The sequence below is a fragment of the Carica papaya genome, chromosome 3 (genome assembly GCF_054855325.1).
Source record: "Carica papaya isolate Zhongbai chromosome 3, ASM5485532v1, whole genome shotgun sequence".
Classification (NCBI taxonomy): Eukaryota; Viridiplantae; Streptophyta; class Magnoliopsida; order Brassicales; family Caricaceae; genus Carica; species Carica papaya.
This window is the reverse complement of record NC_142311.1, coordinates 28,010,700-28,027,947: the sequence shown is the minus strand read 5'-3', so window position 1 is coordinate 28,027,947 and position 17,248 is coordinate 28,010,700. Positions and strand designations below refer to the sequence as shown.

The 17,248-nt window shown below is 43.2% G+C and overlaps 14 pseudogenes; 7 read left to right on the top strand and 7 right to left on the bottom strand.

Moving 5' to 3' along the window:
* Positions 1–942: 942 nt before the first annotated feature.
* On the top strand, positions 943–1,061 carry LOC148267531 (5S ribosomal RNA; annotated as a pseudogene).
* A 349-nt stretch (positions 1,062–1,410) lies between these two features.
* Positions 1,411–1,529, top strand: LOC148267530 (5S ribosomal RNA; annotated as a pseudogene).
* An 804-nt stretch (positions 1,530–2,333) lies between these two features.
* On the top strand, positions 2,334–2,452 carry LOC148267529 (5S ribosomal RNA; annotated as a pseudogene).
* Positions 2,453–2,788: 336 nt separating this feature from the next.
* Positions 2,789–2,907, top strand: LOC148267528 (5S ribosomal RNA; annotated as a pseudogene).
* A 350-nt stretch (positions 2,908–3,257) lies between these two features.
* On the top strand, positions 3,258–3,376 carry LOC148267527 (5S ribosomal RNA; annotated as a pseudogene).
* Positions 3,377–6,051: 2,675 nt separating this feature from the next.
* LOC148267526 (5S ribosomal RNA) lies at positions 6,052–6,170 on the top strand (annotated as a pseudogene).
* A 3,547-nt stretch (positions 6,171–9,717) lies between these two features.
* LOC148267525 (5S ribosomal RNA) lies at positions 9,718–9,836 on the bottom strand (annotated as a pseudogene).
* A 1,274-nt stretch (positions 9,837–11,110) lies between these two features.
* Positions 11,111–11,229, bottom strand: LOC148267524 (5S ribosomal RNA; annotated as a pseudogene).
* A 340-nt stretch (positions 11,230–11,569) lies between these two features.
* LOC148267523 (5S ribosomal RNA) lies at positions 11,570–11,688 on the bottom strand (annotated as a pseudogene).
* Positions 11,689–12,499: 811 nt separating this feature from the next.
* On the bottom strand, positions 12,500–12,618 carry LOC148267522 (5S ribosomal RNA; annotated as a pseudogene).
* Positions 12,619–13,635: 1,017 nt separating this feature from the next.
* Positions 13,636–13,754, bottom strand: LOC148267521 (5S ribosomal RNA; annotated as a pseudogene).
* A 350-nt stretch (positions 13,755–14,104) lies between these two features.
* On the bottom strand, positions 14,105–14,223 carry LOC148267520 (5S ribosomal RNA; annotated as a pseudogene).
* Positions 14,224–15,338: 1,115 nt separating this feature from the next.
* Positions 15,339–15,457, bottom strand: LOC148267519 (5S ribosomal RNA; annotated as a pseudogene).
* A 1,120-nt stretch (positions 15,458–16,577) lies between these two features.
* LOC148267518 (5S ribosomal RNA) lies at positions 16,578–16,696 on the top strand (annotated as a pseudogene).
* Positions 16,697–17,248: the final 552 nt, after the last annotated feature.

Below are 17,248 nucleotides of genomic sequence, written 5' to 3'. Positions count from 1 at the left end.
CAAGACGCTTTGGCATTTCGCTTGATATTGAAACTAGAAACAGAGGTGCAGTGTGCACATACAGCGAAACAAATAACAGGAGGGGGCAGTGAAGGATAAATGGTATATATATTTGCAGCGCGGAAGAGAAGGGGTGCGATAAAACTAGCACTAATGCATTAGATCCCATCAAACTCCGTAGTTAAGTGTGCTTGGGCAAGAGTAGTACTAGGATGGATGACCTCCTAAAAAGTTCTCTTGTTGCACCCTTCTTTTTGCAGAGGGAGTGTTAAATGTTATGGATGATCGGAGCCACAGTCTACCAGTTCACGCACAAACGTGATTCGCGGCACAGGGGCATTTTGCTTCATACTTTTCGTGTATTCATTTATAGTCAACCACGTGATAAGAGTATCATTACGAGCATCTTACATAGTAGAACAACGAAAGTAGAGGTGCGGCAGGCGGTCCGTTCATCTAGGCATGAGTCGAGCCACGGGGCATTTTACTTGATATTAGAACTAGAAGCAGAGGTGCGGTGTTCGTGCACGACGAAACAAATGATGGGAGGCGAGAGTAGTACTAGGACTGGTGACCTCCTTGGAAGTCCCCGTGTTGCACCTGTCTTTTTTAAAATATGGCGTTAAATGTTACACATGACAGAGTTATGGTTCGCCAGTTCATTCGTTGGCATGAGTCGCGGTGCCAAGGCATTTTGCTTTATTTTTCGTGCATTCATTTATTGTCCACCACATAATAAGAGTGTCATTATGAGCATCTTAATTAGTAAAACAATAAAAACAGAGGTGCGACGGGTGGTCCATTCATTTAGGCATTCGCTGGGGCATTTCGCTTGATATTAAAACTAGAAGCAGAGGTACAGTGTGTACGCACAGTGAAACAAATGATGGCAGGGGGGAGGAAATGAGAAGGGCCACATGTATTTGCAGTGCATAATGGGGCGGGTGCGATCATACCAGCACTAAAGCACCGGATCCCATCAAAACTCTAGAGCTAAATGTACTTGGGCGAGAGTGGTACTAGGATGGGTGACCTCCTGGGAAGTCCTCATGTTGCACCCCTCTTTTTACAGACAGAAGAGTAAACATTATATGCGATCGAATCCACGGTCCGCCAGTTCATTCTCCGGTGAAAGTCGCGGTGCTAGGGTATTTTTCTTAATATTTTTTGTGCATTCATTTATAGTCCATTATGTGATAAGAGTGTCATTACGAGTATCTTACATAGTAGAACAACAAAAATAGAGGTGTAGGGGCAGTTTTTTTATTTGACCGTGAGTCAGGGTGCAGGGACATTTTGCTTAATATTAAAACTAGAAGCATATGTTTTGTGTGCGCGTATAGTGAAACAAATGATTGGAGGGGGGAGGGAAGGAGAAGGGGTATATGTATATACAGTGTGGAATGGGACGGGTGCGATCATACCAGCACTAATTCACCGGATCCCATCAGAACTCTACAATTAAGCATGTCTAGGCAATAGTAGTACTAGGATGGGTGACCTCCTGGGAAGTTCTCGTGTTGTACCCATTTTTTTTGAACAAGGTGTTAAACGTTACACGAGACTAGAGCGACAGTCTGCTGGTTTATTCACAGGCATGAGTTGTGGCATCGGGGCATTTTGCTCTATCGTTTTTATGCATTCACTTATAGTCTACCACATGATAAAAGTGTTATTACAAGCATCTTACATAGTAGAACAACGAAAAAAAAGGTTCGATGAGCGATCAGTTCATCTAGGAATGAGTTGAGGCACGAGGCATTACACGTAATATTAGAACTAGAAGCAGAGTGTTGTGTGTGCGCACAACGAGACAAATGATGGGAAGGGGAAGGGAAAAAGAAGGGGTATATATAGTTGCAGCGCAAAATGGAATAGTTGCGATCATACAAGCACTAAAGCACCAAATCCCATCAGAACCCCGCAATTAAGCGTGCTTGGGTGATAGTAGTATTGGGATGGGCGACCTCCTTGAAAGTCCATATTTTGCACTAGTCTTTTTGCAAACGAGGTGTTAAATGTTACGCACGACCGAAGCCACAGTCCACCAGCATAAGTCGCAGCGTCGGGGCATTTTGCTTAATATTTTTTGTACATTCATTTATAATTCATCACTAGATAAAAATGTCATTACGAGTATCTTACATAGTAGAATAATGATATAAGTGGTGCGACGGGCGATACATTTATCTAGACATGAGTTGTGGTGTCGGGCTATTTTGCTCTATATTAAAACTAGAAGCAGAGGTTTAATGTGCGTGCACAACAAAATAAATGGCGGGAGGGGGGAGGGAAGGAGAAGGGGCACATGCATTTATAGCGCAAAATGGTACGGGTCCGATCATACCAGAACTAATGCACCAAATCTTGTAAGAACTTTGCAGGTAAGCATGCTTGGACGAGGGTAGTACTAGGATGGGTGACCTTTTGGGAAGTCCTTGTGTTGTACCCATCTTTTTGCAGATGGGGCATTAAATATTATGTACGACTGGAGCCATAGTCCTCCAGCATGAGTCGCGGTGCCGAGTCATTTTGCTTAATATTTTTTGTGCATTCATTTACAGTCCATCACGAGATGAGAGTGTCATTACGAGTTTCTTAAATAGTAGAACAATGAAAACAAAGGTACGACGGATGTTTTGTTCAGCTAGCCGTTAGTCGAAGCGTCGGGGCATTTCGCTCTATATCATTACTAGAAGTAGAGGTGCGGTGTGCGCGCACAAAGAAACAAATGACGGGAGGGGGAGGGAAGGAGAAGGAGTATATGTATTTGCAGTGCAAAATTGATGGGTGCGATCATACCAGCACTAATGTATTGGATCCCATCAGAACTTTGCAGTTAAGCGTGCTTGGGTAAGAATAGTACTAGGATGGGTGATCGCTTGGGAAGTTCTCGTGTTGTACTTATCACTTTGCGGATGGGGTGTTTAACATAATGCGCGATTGGAGCCATACTCCGCTGGTTTATTTGCTGACGTGAGTTGTGGTGTTGGGACATTTTTCTTAATATTTTTCATGCATTCATTTATATTTCACCACGTAATAAGAGTGTTATTACGAGCATCTTACATACTAGAATAATAAAAAATGAGGTGCGGCGGGCGGTCCGTTCATCTGGGCATGAATTGATGCACTTGGGCATTTTACTTGATATTAAAACTAGAAGTATAGGTGCGGTGTGCACGCACAGTGAAAAAAATGACGGGAGGGGGGTGAGAAGGAGAAGGGGCACATATTTTTGCAGCGCAAAATGGTACGGGTTCGAGCATACCAGTACTAATGTACCAAATCCCATCAGAACATTGCAGTTAAGTGTGCTTGGACGAGGGTGGTACTAAGATGGGTGACCTCTTGGGAAGTTCTTGTGTTGTACCTCTCTTTTTGTAGACAGGGCGTTAAACGTTACGCTCGACCGGAGCCACAGTCTCTAAGCGTGAGTCGCAACGTCAAGTTATTTTTGTCTAATATTTTTTGTGCATTCATTTATAGTCCATCACGAGATAAGAGTGTGATTACAAGTATCTTAGATAGTTGAACAAGAAAAACAAAGATGCGTGAGCCATTGCATGGCAGCAATTTGCTTAATATTTATCATATATTGATTTATAGTCTACCACATGATAAGCTTGTCATTAGGAGCATCTTAATTAGTAGAAGAACGAAAAAAAAGGTGCGACAGGTGGTCTATTCAACTTGGTGTGAGTCGAGGCGCCAGGACATTTTGCGCGACAAGGAAGGGTTACGATCATACTAGTACTAATGCACCAGATCGAACTCTGTAGTTAACCATGCTTGGGCAAGAATAGTACTAGGATGGGTGACCTCCTGGGAAGTCCTCGTGTTGCACATATCTTTTTGTGGACAGGATATTAAACGTTACATGCGACAAGAGATATGGTCCACCGGTTCATTCGCCAGCATGAGTCATGACGTAGGAGAATTTTACTTAATATTTTTTATGCATTCATTTATAGTCTATCACGAGATAAGAGTGTCATTATAAGTATCTTACATAGTAGAACAACAAAAACAAAGGTGCGGCGAGCAGTTCGTTTATCTAGGCATGAGTCGAGGTGGCAGGGCATTTCACTTGATATTAAAACTAGAAGCAGAGGTGCGGTATGCGTGTACAGCGAAACAAATGATGGGAGCGGGGAGGGAAGGAGAACAGGTATATGTATTTGCAGCACATAAAAAGGCAGGTGCGATAATACTAGCACTAACGCATCAGATCCCATCAGAACTCCACAGTTAAGTGTGCTTGGGTGAGAGTAGTACTAGCGTGGGTGATCTATTAGGAAGTCCTCGTGTTTTACTAGTTCTTTTGCAGACGGAGCGATAAACGTTACGTGTAACTTGAGCCATAGTCCACTAGCGTGAGTCGTGGCACCGAGGCATTTTACTTAATATTTTTCATAAATTTATTTATAATCCAGCACATGATAAGAGTGTCATTACGAGCATCTTACATAGTAGAATATCGAAAAAGAAGGTACAGCGGGTGGCCCATTCATCTGGACGTGAGTTGAGGCACTGGGCCATTTTGCTTGATATTAGAACTAGAAGCAGAGGTGCGGTTTGCATGTATATTGAAACAAATGATGGGAGGGGAGCAGGGAAGGAGAAGGGGTATATGTATTTGTAGCGTAGATTAGGAGAGGTGTGATCATACCATCACTAATACACCAGATCCAATCAAAACCCCACAGTTAAGCGTGCTTGGGTGAGAGTAGTACTAGGATGGGTGATCTCGTGGGAAGTTCTCGCGTTACACCCGTCTTTTTACGGATGAGACATTAAATGTTACGCGGGACTGGAGACACAGGCCGTCGACGTGAGTCGCGACGCTGGAGAATTTTTTCTTAATATTTTTTGTGCATTCATTTATAGTCCTTCACGTGATAAGAGTGTCATTACGAGCATCTTAATTAGTAGAATAATTAAGACAGAGGTGTGGCGAATGGTCCGTTCATCTTGGCGTGAGTCGAGGAGTCGGGGCATTTCACTTGATAATAAAACTAGAAGCAAAGGTGGGGTGTGCGTGTACAATGAAAAAAATTATGGGAGGGGGGAGGGAAGGAGAAGGGGTATATGTATATGCAACACGAAATGGGATAGGTGCGATCATACAGACTAATGCACAGGATCCCATCAGAACTTCATAGTTAATCATGTTTGGGTGAGAGCAGTACTTGGATTTGGTGACCTCCTAGGAAGTCCTCGAGTTGCTCCCTTTTTTGTGGATGGGGGCGTTAAACACTACTCGTGACCGGACCACCGGTCCGCCAGTTAATTCATAAAGGTTAGTCACGACATCAAAGAATTTTGCTTTATCTTTTTTTTTTCATGTATTTATAGCCAACGACATGATAAGAGTATCATTACGAGCATCTTACATAGTAAAACAATGAAAAAAGAGGTACGGCAGGCGATCGATCATCTTGCCGTAAGTTGAGTTTGTCATGGTATTTTGCTTAATATTAGAACTAGAAGCAGAGGTACAGTGTGCACACACAACGAAACAAATGACGGGAAGGGGGAGGGAATAAGAAGGGGTATATGTATTTGCAGTGAAAAATGAAAAGGGTGCGATCATACCAGCACTAATAAATTGGATCCCATCATAACTCAGTAGTTAAGTGTGCTTGGGCGAGATAGTCCTAGGATTGGTGACCTCATGGGAAGTTTTTATGTTATACCAATCTTTTTGCAGACAGGGTGCTAATCGTTATGCACGACTAGAGCCATGGTCCGCCAGTTCATTCACAAACGTGAGTCGCGACGTCAGGGCATTTTGCTTAATATTTTTTGTTCATTCATTTATAGTCCACCACGTGATAAGAGTGTCATTAAAAGCATATTACATAGTAAAACAATAAAAATAGAGCTGCGGCAGGCGATCTGTTCATCTGAGCGTGAGTCGAGGCACCGTGATATTTCACTTGATATTAGAACTAGAAGAAGAGGTGTGGTGTGCACGTACATCGAAACAAATAATGGGAGGGATGAGGGAAGGAGTAGGGGTACATGCATTTGAGTGCAAAATTTGAAAAGTGTGATCATATCAACACTAATGCACTAGATCCAATTAGAACTCTGCAGTTAAGCATACTTGGTCGAGGATAGTACTAAGATGGGTGACCTCCTGAGAAGTCCTCGTGTTGCACTAGTCCTTTTGGGGTTGGGACATTAAACGTTACGTGCGACCATAGAAACGGATTACCAGTTCATTCGCAAATGTGAGTCGCGGCGCTTGGGCATTTTGCTTAATATTTTTTATGCATTCATTTATAATCCACCACATTATAAAGTATCATTACAGGCATCATACATACTAGAACAATGAAAACAGAGGTGCGCCAGGCAGTCCGTTCATCTTGGTGTGAGTCGAGGCACCGGGACATTTCGCTTAATATTAGAACTAGAAGCAGAGGTGCGATGTATGCACACAGCAAAACAAATGACAAGAAAGGGAGGGAATGAGCAGAGGTATACGTATTTGCAGGGCGTAATGGAACAGGTGTGATCATACCAGCACTAATTCATCGGATCCCATTAGAACTCCACAGTCAAACGTGTTTGAGCGAGAGTAGTACTAAAAAAGATGACCTCCTTGGAATTTCTTATGTTGTACCCGCCTTTTTACAGGCGGGGCATTAAACATTACGCTTGACTAGACCCACGGTCCGCTGGTTCATTGGCAAACGTGAGTCGTGGCACCCAGGTATTTTGCTTTATCTTTTTCATGCATTCATTTATAGTCCACCACGTGATAAGAGTGTAATTACAAGCATCTTGCATAGTAGAATAATGAAAACAGACGTACAAGGGGTGATATATTTATCTGGGTATGAGTCGAGGAGTTAGGACATTTCGCTTGATATTAGAACTAGAAGTAGATGTGTTGTGTGCATGCACAACAAAACAAATGATGGGAGGGAGGAGGGAAGCAGAAGGAGTATATGTATTTGCAGCGTAAAATGGGATTTTGTGATCATACCAGCATTAATCACTAGATTCCATCAAAACTCTACAGTTAAGTGTGCTTGAGCGAGAGTAGTACAAAGATAGATAACGTCCTGGGAAGACCTCGTGGTGCACCCTTCTTTTTACGGACAGAGCATTAAACATTACATGCAACTAGAGCCGCAGTCCGCAAGCATGCGTCGTGGCGCTGGGGCATTTTCTTTATTATTTTTCGTGCACTTATTTATAGTCCATCACAAGATAAGAGTGTCATTATGAGTATCTTACATAGTAGAACAACGAAAACAGAGGTACAACGAGCGATCCCTTCATCTGGGCACTAGTCGAGGCACCAAGATATTTTGCTCTATATTAAAACTAAAAGCAGAGGTGGTATGTGCGCACAGCTAAAAAAATTATGGGAGGGGGGAGGGAAGAAGAAGGGACATATGTATTTGCAGCGTATAATAAGATGGGTGCGATCATACCAACACTAGTGCACTGGATCCCACAAGAACTCCAAAGTTAAGTGTACTTAGTGAAGAGTAATACTAGGATTGATGACCTTTTGGGAAGTCCTCGTGTTGCACTCGTCTTTTTACGAACGGGGCATTAGATGTTACGCGCGATTGAAGTCAAGGTCCGCTAGTTCATTCACTGGTGTGAGTCACATCACCGAGGTATTTTACTTAATATTTTTTGTACATTTAGTTATAGTCCATCACGACATAAGAGTATCATTACGAGTATCTTACATAGTAGAAAAATAAAAAAAGAGGTGTAGTGGGCGGTCCGTTCATTTGAGCATTAGTCGATGCGCCAAGGCATTTCGCTCTATATTAAAACTAGAAGCAGAGGTATAGTGTGTGCGCACAACGAAATAAATGGCGGGAGGGGGGAGGGAAGGAGAAGGGATATATGTATTTGCAGCGTAAAATAGGATGCGTGCATCATACCAGCACTAATGCACCGAATCCTATAAGAACTCCTAAGTTAAGCATGATTGGGCGAGAGATAGTACTAGGTTTGATTACCTTTTGGGAAGTCCTCATGTTGCACCCATCTTTTGGCGGCTGGGGCGTTACATGTTACGCGCAACAAGAGCCACAGTCCATCGGCATCAGGACATTTTGCTTAATATTTTTCGTGCATTCATTTCTAGTCCATCACGTGATAAGAGTGTCATTACGAGTATTTTACATAGTAGAACAACAAAAATTAAGGTACGGCAGGTGGTCCGTTCATCTGGGCGTGAGTCGAGGTGCCGGGGCATTTCACTTGATATTATAACTAGAAGAAGAGTTGTGGTGTACGTGCACCGCGAAACAAATGATGGTAGGGGTAGGAAAGGAAAAGAGGGATATATATTTACAGCACAAAATGGGAAGGTTACGATCATACCACCACTAATGCATCGAATCCCATTAGAACTCTATAGTTGAGCGTGCTTAGACGAGAGTAGTACTAGGATAGGTGACCTTCTGGGAAGTCCTCTTTTTGCACCTATCTTTTTGCGGACGGGGCATTAAACAATACACGAGACATGAGGCACAGTCCCCTAGCGTCAGTCATGTCACCAGAACATTTTGCTTAATCTTTTTCCTGCATTCATTTATAGTCCACCACGTGATAAGAGTATCATTACAAGCATCCTACATAGTAGAACAACAAAAAATAAGGTGTGGTAGGTGGTCCATTTATTTGGGCATGATTCGAGGTGCTGGGGCATTTTACTCTATATTAGAACTAGAAGCAGAGGTGTCATGTGTGCGCACAACGAAACAAATGAGGTAGTACTACTCTCGTCCAAGCACGCTTAGTTGTGGAGTTCTTATGGGATCTGTTGCATTAATGCTGGTATACCCCTTCTCTTTCCCTCTCCCATCCCGTCATTTGATTTGTTATATGCGCACACTACATTTCTGCTTCTAGTTCTAATATCGAGCGAAATGCCCTGGTGTCTCGACTCAAGCCTAGATGAACGGACCACCGACCACACCTCTTTTTTTATTGTTCTACTATATAAGATACTCGTAATTACACTCTTACCTCGTGATGGACTATAAATGAATGCATGAAAAATATTAAGCAAAATGACTCGAGGTCGCGACTCACGTTGGCAAATGAACTGGAAGAACGTGGCTATGTTTGTGTGAAACATTTAATGCCTTATCTGTAAAAAGACAGGTGCAACACGAGGACTTCCCTGGAGGACAACCATCCTAGTATTTCTCTCGCCCAAGCATACTTAACTATGGTGTTTTGATGGGATACGGTGATTAGTGCAGGTATGATCGCACCAATGCTATTCCGTGTAATAATACATATATCCCTTCTCATTCCTTCCCCCCCCCCTAATTTATTTCGCTGTGCGCACACACCGTACCTCTACTTCTAGTTCTAATATAAAGCAAAATGTCCCAGCACCTCGACTCATGCCCAAATTAACGCACCGTCCACTGCATCTCTTTTTTCATTGTTATACTATGTAAGATGCTCGTAATGACACTCTTGTAATGTAGTGGACTATAAATGAATACACAAAAAATATTAGAATAAATGTCTCGGCACCACGACTCACATCGATGAATGAACCGGCAGACCGTGGTTCCTCTCGCATGTGGTCGACTATAAATGAATGCATGAAAAAGATAAAATAAAATGCCCTAGCGCTGCGACTCACTTTTGCAAATGAACCGACGGACCGTGCTCCAGTTGCGTGTAACATTTAACGCTCCATCATAAAAAAGAATGGTGTAACACGAGGACCTCCCAGGAGCTCACCCATCCTAGTACTATTCTCGCCCAAGCATGCTTAACTGCGGAGTTCTGATGGGATCTCGTGCATTAGTGCTGGTATGATCGCACCTGTCCCATTATGCGCTGCATATATATATACCCCATTCTCCTTCCCTACCCCCTCCCATCATTTGTTTCGCTGTACGCACACACCACACCTCTGCTTCTAATTCTAATATTAAGCGAAATATCCCGGTGCCTCGACTCACACCAAGATGAACGGATCACCAGTCGTACCTCTGTTTTCTTTGTTTTACTATATAAGATACTCATAATGACACTCTTATCACGTGATGTACTATAAATGAATGCATAAAAAATATCAAGTAAAGTGACCCGGCGCCGTGACTCACGCTAGCGAATGAACCGACGGGCTGTGTCTCTAGTCGCGTGTAACTTTTAACACCCCGTCCGCAAAAAGGCAGGTGCAACACGAGGACTTCCCAGGACATCACCGATCCTTGTACTACTCTTGCCCAAGCATGCTTAACTGTGTTGTTATGATGAGATCAGCATTAGTGCTAGTATGATTGCACCTGCACTATTCCGTACTGCAAATGCATGTGTCACTTCTCCTTCCCTCTGCCATCCCATCATTTGTTTTGCTATGCGCACACAGCTCACTTTCGTTTCTAGTTCTAATATCAAGCGAAATGCCCCAGTGCCTCGACTCACGCTCAGATGAATGGACCGCCCGCCGCACCTCAGTTTTTGTTGTTATTTAAGATGCTCGCAATGACACTCTTATTATGTGGTGGACTATAAATGAATGCACAAAAAATATTATGCAAAATGCCCTGGCGCTGCGACTCATGCCAGCGAATGAACCGGGGGACTATTGCTCCGGTCGCACGTAACGTTAAACACCCCGTCCGCAAAAAGAGGGGTGCAACACTATGACTTCCTAGGAGGTCACCAATCTCAATACTACTCTCGTTCAAGCACGTTTAGTTGTGAATTCTAATGGGATACTGTGCATTAGTGCTAGTATGATCGCACCTGTCCCATTCCATGCTGCAAATGTGCCCCTTCTCTATCTTTCCCCCTTTCCATCATATGATTCACTGTGCGCGCACACCTCACCTCAGCTTCTAGTTCTAATATCAAGCGAAATGCCCTGGTGCCTCGACTCACATCGAGATGAATGGATCTCCCGCTGCACCTCTATTTTTATTGTTCTACTATGTAAAATGCTCATAATGACATTCTTATCACGTGGTGGACTATAAATGAGTGTACAAAAAATATTAAGCAAAATGTCCTGGTGCTGCAACTCGGCTGATAAATGAGCCAGTGTACAGTGGTTTCATCGCGTGTAACGATTAACACCAAATCCGCTAAAAGACGGGAGCAACATGAGGACTTTCAAGAAGGTCACCCATCCTAGTACTACTTTTGCCCAAGCACGCTTAACTACGGAGTTCTGATGGGATCCGGTGCATTAGCACTGGTATGATCGCACCTGTCCCATATCGTGCTACAAACACACGTACCCCTTCTCCTTCCCTCCCCCTACCATAATTTGTTTCGCTATGTGCGCACACTGAACCTCTACTTCTACTTCTAATATCAAGCAAAATGCCCCTGCTCCTCGACTAACGCCGAAATGAACGGTCTGTGCGCCACACCTCTATTTTTGTTGTTCTACTTTTTAAGATGCTTGTAATGACACTCTTATCACTTGGTGAACTATAAATGAATGTACAAAAAATATTAAGCAAAATACCCGGCACTACAACTCAAGCCAGCCAATGAACCGGCGGACTGTGGCTTTGGTCGCGTGTTACCCCTATTCGCAAAAAGACGGGTGCAACATGAGGACTTCCTAAGAGGTCACTAATCCTAGTACATCTCTCACCTAAGCACGTTTAATTGCAGAGTTCTTATGGGATCTGGTGCATTAGTGCTAGTATGATCACAACCGTCCCGTTTTGTACTGTAAATGCATATACACTTTCTCCTTCTCTCTCCCTTCCCATCATTTGTTTCGTTGTGCACGCACACTGCACCTCTACTTCTAGTTCTAATATCAAGTGAAATGTCCTGACATCTCGATTGATGCCTAAATGAACGGACTGCGTGCTGTACCTCTTTTTTTGTTGTTCTACTTTTTAAGATACTCGTAATGACACTCTTATTACGTGGTGAACTATAAATGAATACACGAAAAATATTAAGTAAAATGCCCCAGCACAGCAACTCAAGTTTGCGAATAAACTGGAAGACCGTGGCTCCATTGGCACATAACATTTAATGCCCCGTCTACAAAAAGACGGGCACAAGGACTTCCCAAGAAGTCACCCATCCTAGTACATCTCTCGCTCAAACATGCTTAGCTGCACAGTTCTTATGGGATCTGGTGCATTAGTGCTGGTATGATAACAATAATCCCATTTTGCGCTGCAAATGCATATACCCCTTCTCCTTCCCTCCCCCTCCCATCATTTGTTTTGTTGTGCATGCACACCACACATCTGTTTCTAGTTCTAATACCAAGCAAAATGCCCCGGCGGCTCGACTCACGCTAAGATGAACAGACCGCCCGCCGTACTTCTGTTTCCGTTTCTACTATGAAAGATCCTCGTAATTACCCTATTATCATGTAGTGGACTATAAATAAATACATAAAAAATATTAAGCAAAATGCCCCAGCGTCATGACTCAAATTTGCGAATAAACTAGCAGACCGTGGCTCTAGTGGCGTGTAATATTTAATGCCCTATCTGCAAAAAGATGGGTGCAACACGAGGACTTCCCAGAAGGTCACCCATCCTAGTACTATTCTCGCCCAGGCACGCTTAACTACGGTGTTCTGATGGGATCCGGTGGATAAATTCTGGTATGATTGCATCGGTCCCATTTTGCCTTGCAAATACATGTGCCCTTTCTCCTTCCCTCCCCTCTCCCATCATTTGTTTCACTCTGCGCACACATGCACCTCTGCTTCTAGTTCTAATATCAAGTGAAATGCCCCTGTGGCTCAACTCATGCCCAGATGAACGGAGCATCCACCGTACCTCATTTTTTGTTATTCTACTATGTAAGATGCTTGTAATAACACTCTTATCACATGGTGGACTATAAATAAATGCACGAAAAATATTAAGCCAAATGCCCCAGCTCCGTGACTCACGCCTTCGGACTGTGCCCCCGGTCGCACGTAACGTTTTACACCCCTTGCGCAAAAAGACAGGTACAACACGAGAACTTCCCATGGGGTCACTCATCTTAGAAGTATTCTCGCCCAAGTACGCTTGACTTTGGAGTTTTAATGGGATCCGGTGCATTAATGCTGATATGATTGCGCCCATCTCATTCTACGATGCAAATGTGTGTGCCCCTTCCTCCCATCATTTGTTTCACTGTGTGTGCACAACTCACCTATGGTTCTAGTTCTAATATCAAGTGAAATACCATGACGCTTTAACTCACGCAGAGATGAACGGATCGTTCGCTATACCTCATTTTTCATTGTTCTACTAATTAAGATACTCATAACGACACTCTTATAATGTACTATAGCCCATCCCATTTCGCGCTGCAAATGCATGTGCCCCTTCTCCTTCCCTTCCCCCTCCATCATTTATTTCACTGTGCGCGCACACCTCATATCTGCTTCTAGTTCTAATATTAAGTGAAATGCCCTTGTGCCTCGACTAAGGCCCAGATGAACGGACCGCCTGCCGCACTCTATTTTTATTGTTCTTCTATTTAAGATACTCGCAATGATACTCTTATCATGTGGTGGACTATAAATGATTGCACAAAAAATATTAAGCAACATGCCCTGCCGCCGTGACTCATGTTTGTGAAACCGACAAATCGTGGCTCAAGTCACTGGTAACGTTTAACACCACGTCTGTAAAAAGACGGGCGCAACACAAGGACTTCCCAAGAGGTCAACCATCCGAGTACTACTCTAGCCCAAGCATGCTTAACTGGGGAGTTCATATGGGATTTGGTGCATTAATAATGGTATGATCGCACCCATTCTATTTTGCGTTGCAAATACATATACCCCTTCTCCTTCCCTCCCCCCTCCCATCATTTGTTTCACTATGCGTGTACACCTCACCTCTGCTTCTAGTTCTAATATAGAGCGAAATGCCTTGGTGCCTTGACTAATGCCCAGATGAATGGACTATTCGCCGCACCTCTATTTTTGTTATTCTATTATATAAAATGCTTGTAATAATACTCTTATCACGTGGTAGACTATAAATGAATGCACAAAAAAGATAAAGCAAAATGCCTTGGCGCTACAACTCACATTTGCAAATTAACTGACGGACTGTGGGTCCAGTCACGCGTAACGTTTAACGCTCCTTCTGCAAAAAGACAGGTGCAACACGAGGACTTCCTAGGAGGTCACCCATCCTAGTACTACTCTCGCCCAAGTATGCTTGACCGTGGAGTTCTAATTGGATCCGGTGTATTAGTGCTGATATGGTCGCACTAGTCCCATTTTGTGTTGTAAATAGATATACACCTTCTGCTTCCCTCCTCCCTCCCATCATTTGTTTCATTGTGCGTGCACACTACACATCTACTTCTAGTTTTAATATCAAGCAAAATGCCCGGGTGCCTTGACTCACACCAAGATGAACGGACCGCCTGCCGCACCTCTATTTTCATTGTTCTACCATGTAAGATACTTGTAATGACACTCTTATCATGTGATGGACTATAAATAAATGCACAAAAAATATTAAGCAAAATGCCCTAACGCTGTGACTCACATCGGCAAATGAACTGGCAGACCGTGTCTCTAGTCACGCGTAACATTTAATGCCCCATCGACAAAAAGACATGTGCAACACGATGACTTTCCAAGAGGTCACCCATCTTAGTACTACTCATGCCCAGATGAACGGACCATAGGCTGCACCTTTATTTTCATTGTTCTACTATCTAAGATGCTTGTAATGACACTCTTATCACGTGGTGGACTATAAATAAATGCACAAAAAAGATAAAGTAAAATGCTCCAGCGCCGCAACTCATGTCGGCGAATAAATTGGCAGATTGTGGCTCTGGTTGCGCATAATGTTTAACACCCCGTCTGTAAAAAGATGGGTGCAACACGAGTACTTTCTAGGAGGTCACCCATCCTAATACTACTCTCGTCCAAGCACACTTAACTGTAAAGTTATTATCAGATCTAGTGCATTAATGGTTGTATCATTGCACCCGTCTCATTTTGCGCTATAAATGCAAATAACACTTCTAGTTCCCTCCCCCCTCTCGTCATTTGTTGCACTGTGCGTGCACATCACACCTCTACTTCTAGTTCTAATATCAAGCGAAATGTTTAGTGCCTCAACTCATACCTAGATAAACGGACCGCCGCCGCGACTCACGCCTAGATGAACAGACGGCCTGTTGCACCTCTATTTTCGTTATTCTACTATGTAAGAAACTCATAATGACACTTTTATCATGTGATGAACTATAAATGAATACACAAAAAATATTTAGTAAAATGTCTCAGCGCCGCGACTCACGCTAGTGAATGAACCAAAAAACGGTGTCTCCTATCGCACATAATGTTTAACACCCCATTCGCAAAAAGACAGGTGCAACACGAGAACTTCCTAGGAGGTCACCCATCCTAGTACTACTCTCGCCCAAAAATACTTAACTGTAGAGTTCTGATGGGATCCAGTGCATTAGTGCTAGTATGATCGCACAAGTACAATTTTGCGCTGCAAAGACATGTACCCCTTCTTCTTCCCCCCCTCCCATCATTTGTTTCACTGTGCGTGCAGATCACACCTCTTATTTTAGTTCTAATATCAAGTGAAATACCCCGACGGCTCGACTCACGCCCAGATGAACGGACTGTAAGCCACACCTCATTTTTTGTTGTTCTACTATATAAGATGCTCGTAATGACACACTTATCATGTGGAGGATTATAAATGAATGCACAAAAAATATTAAACAAAATGCCCCAATGCTGCAACTCACATTTGCGAAAGAACCGACGGACCATGGCTCCGGTCGCGCATAATGTTAATGTCGTATCTATAAAAAGATGGGTGCAACATGAGGACTTCTCAGGAGATCACCTATCCTAGTACTACTCTCGTCCAAGTATGCTTCAGTACAGAGTTGTGATGGGATCCAGTGCATTAGAGTGAGTATGATCACACCCGTTCTATTCTACGCTGTAAATACTTATACCCCTTATCCTTCCCTCCCCTCTTCCATCATTTGTATTGGTGCGCGTGCACACTGCACCTTTTATTCTAGTTCTAATATCAAGCGAAACACCCTAGCGCCTCGACTTATGCACAGATGAATGGACCACCCGCCACATCTCATTTTTTGTTGTTTTACTATGTAAGATGCTCGTAATAACACTCTTATCATGTGGTGGACTATAAATGAATGCAAAAAAAATATTAAGCAAAATGCCCTTGCATCGCGACTCACAACGGCGAACTATGGCTCTGGTCGCGCATAACATTTAATATCCGGTCCGCAAAAAGATGGGTGCAACATGAGAACTTCCCAGGAGATCAGCCATCCTAGTACTACTCTCGTCGAAGCACGCTTAATATTTTTTGTGCACCACATCCCATCAAATGTGGTATAAGAGTGTCATTATGAGTATTTTATATAGTAGAAAAATAAAAAAATAAATGTGGTGGGCGATCAGTTAATCTGGGCGTGAGCCGAGACGCCTGGGGATTTCGCTTTATATCAGAACTCGAAGTAGAGGTGCGGTGTGTGTGCACAATGAAACGAATGATGGGAGGGGGAAGGGATAGGAAAGGGGTATATGTATTTTCCACGCAAAGTGGAACGGGTGTGATCATATTGGCATTAGTGTACCGGATCACATAAGAACTCTGTAGTTAAGTGTGTTTAGGCGAGACTAGTAATAGGATGGGTGACCTTTTGAAAAGTCCTCGTGCTGCACCCTTCTTTTTACAGACAGAGGATTAATGCGTCGGGGTATTTTGCTTGATATTAGAACTAGAAGCAGAGGTACGATGTTCGCGTACAGTAAAACAAATGATGCGAGGGGGGTGGGAAGTGAAGGGGTATATGTATTTGCAGCACAAAATGGAAAGGGTGCGAGCATACTAGCACTAATTCACCTGATCTTATTAGAACTCTATAGTTAAGTGTGCTTGGGCGAGAGTAGTACTAGGATGGGTGACCTCCTAGGAAGTCCTCATGTTATAACCTTCTTTTTGTAGACAGGGCGTTAAACGTTACGTGGGACTGGAGCAATGGTCTACTGGTTCATTCACAAACGTGAGTTACGGGGTCGGGGCATTTTGTTTAATATTTTTTGTTTATTAAATTATAGCCCACCATGTGATAAGAGTGTCATTACGAGTATCTTACATAGTAGAACAACAAAAGTAGAGGTATGGCGGCGGTCCGTTCATTTAGGCGTGAGTCGAGGCGTCGGGGCATTTCACTTAATATTAGAACTAGAAGCAAAGGTGCGATGTGCGTGTAGAGC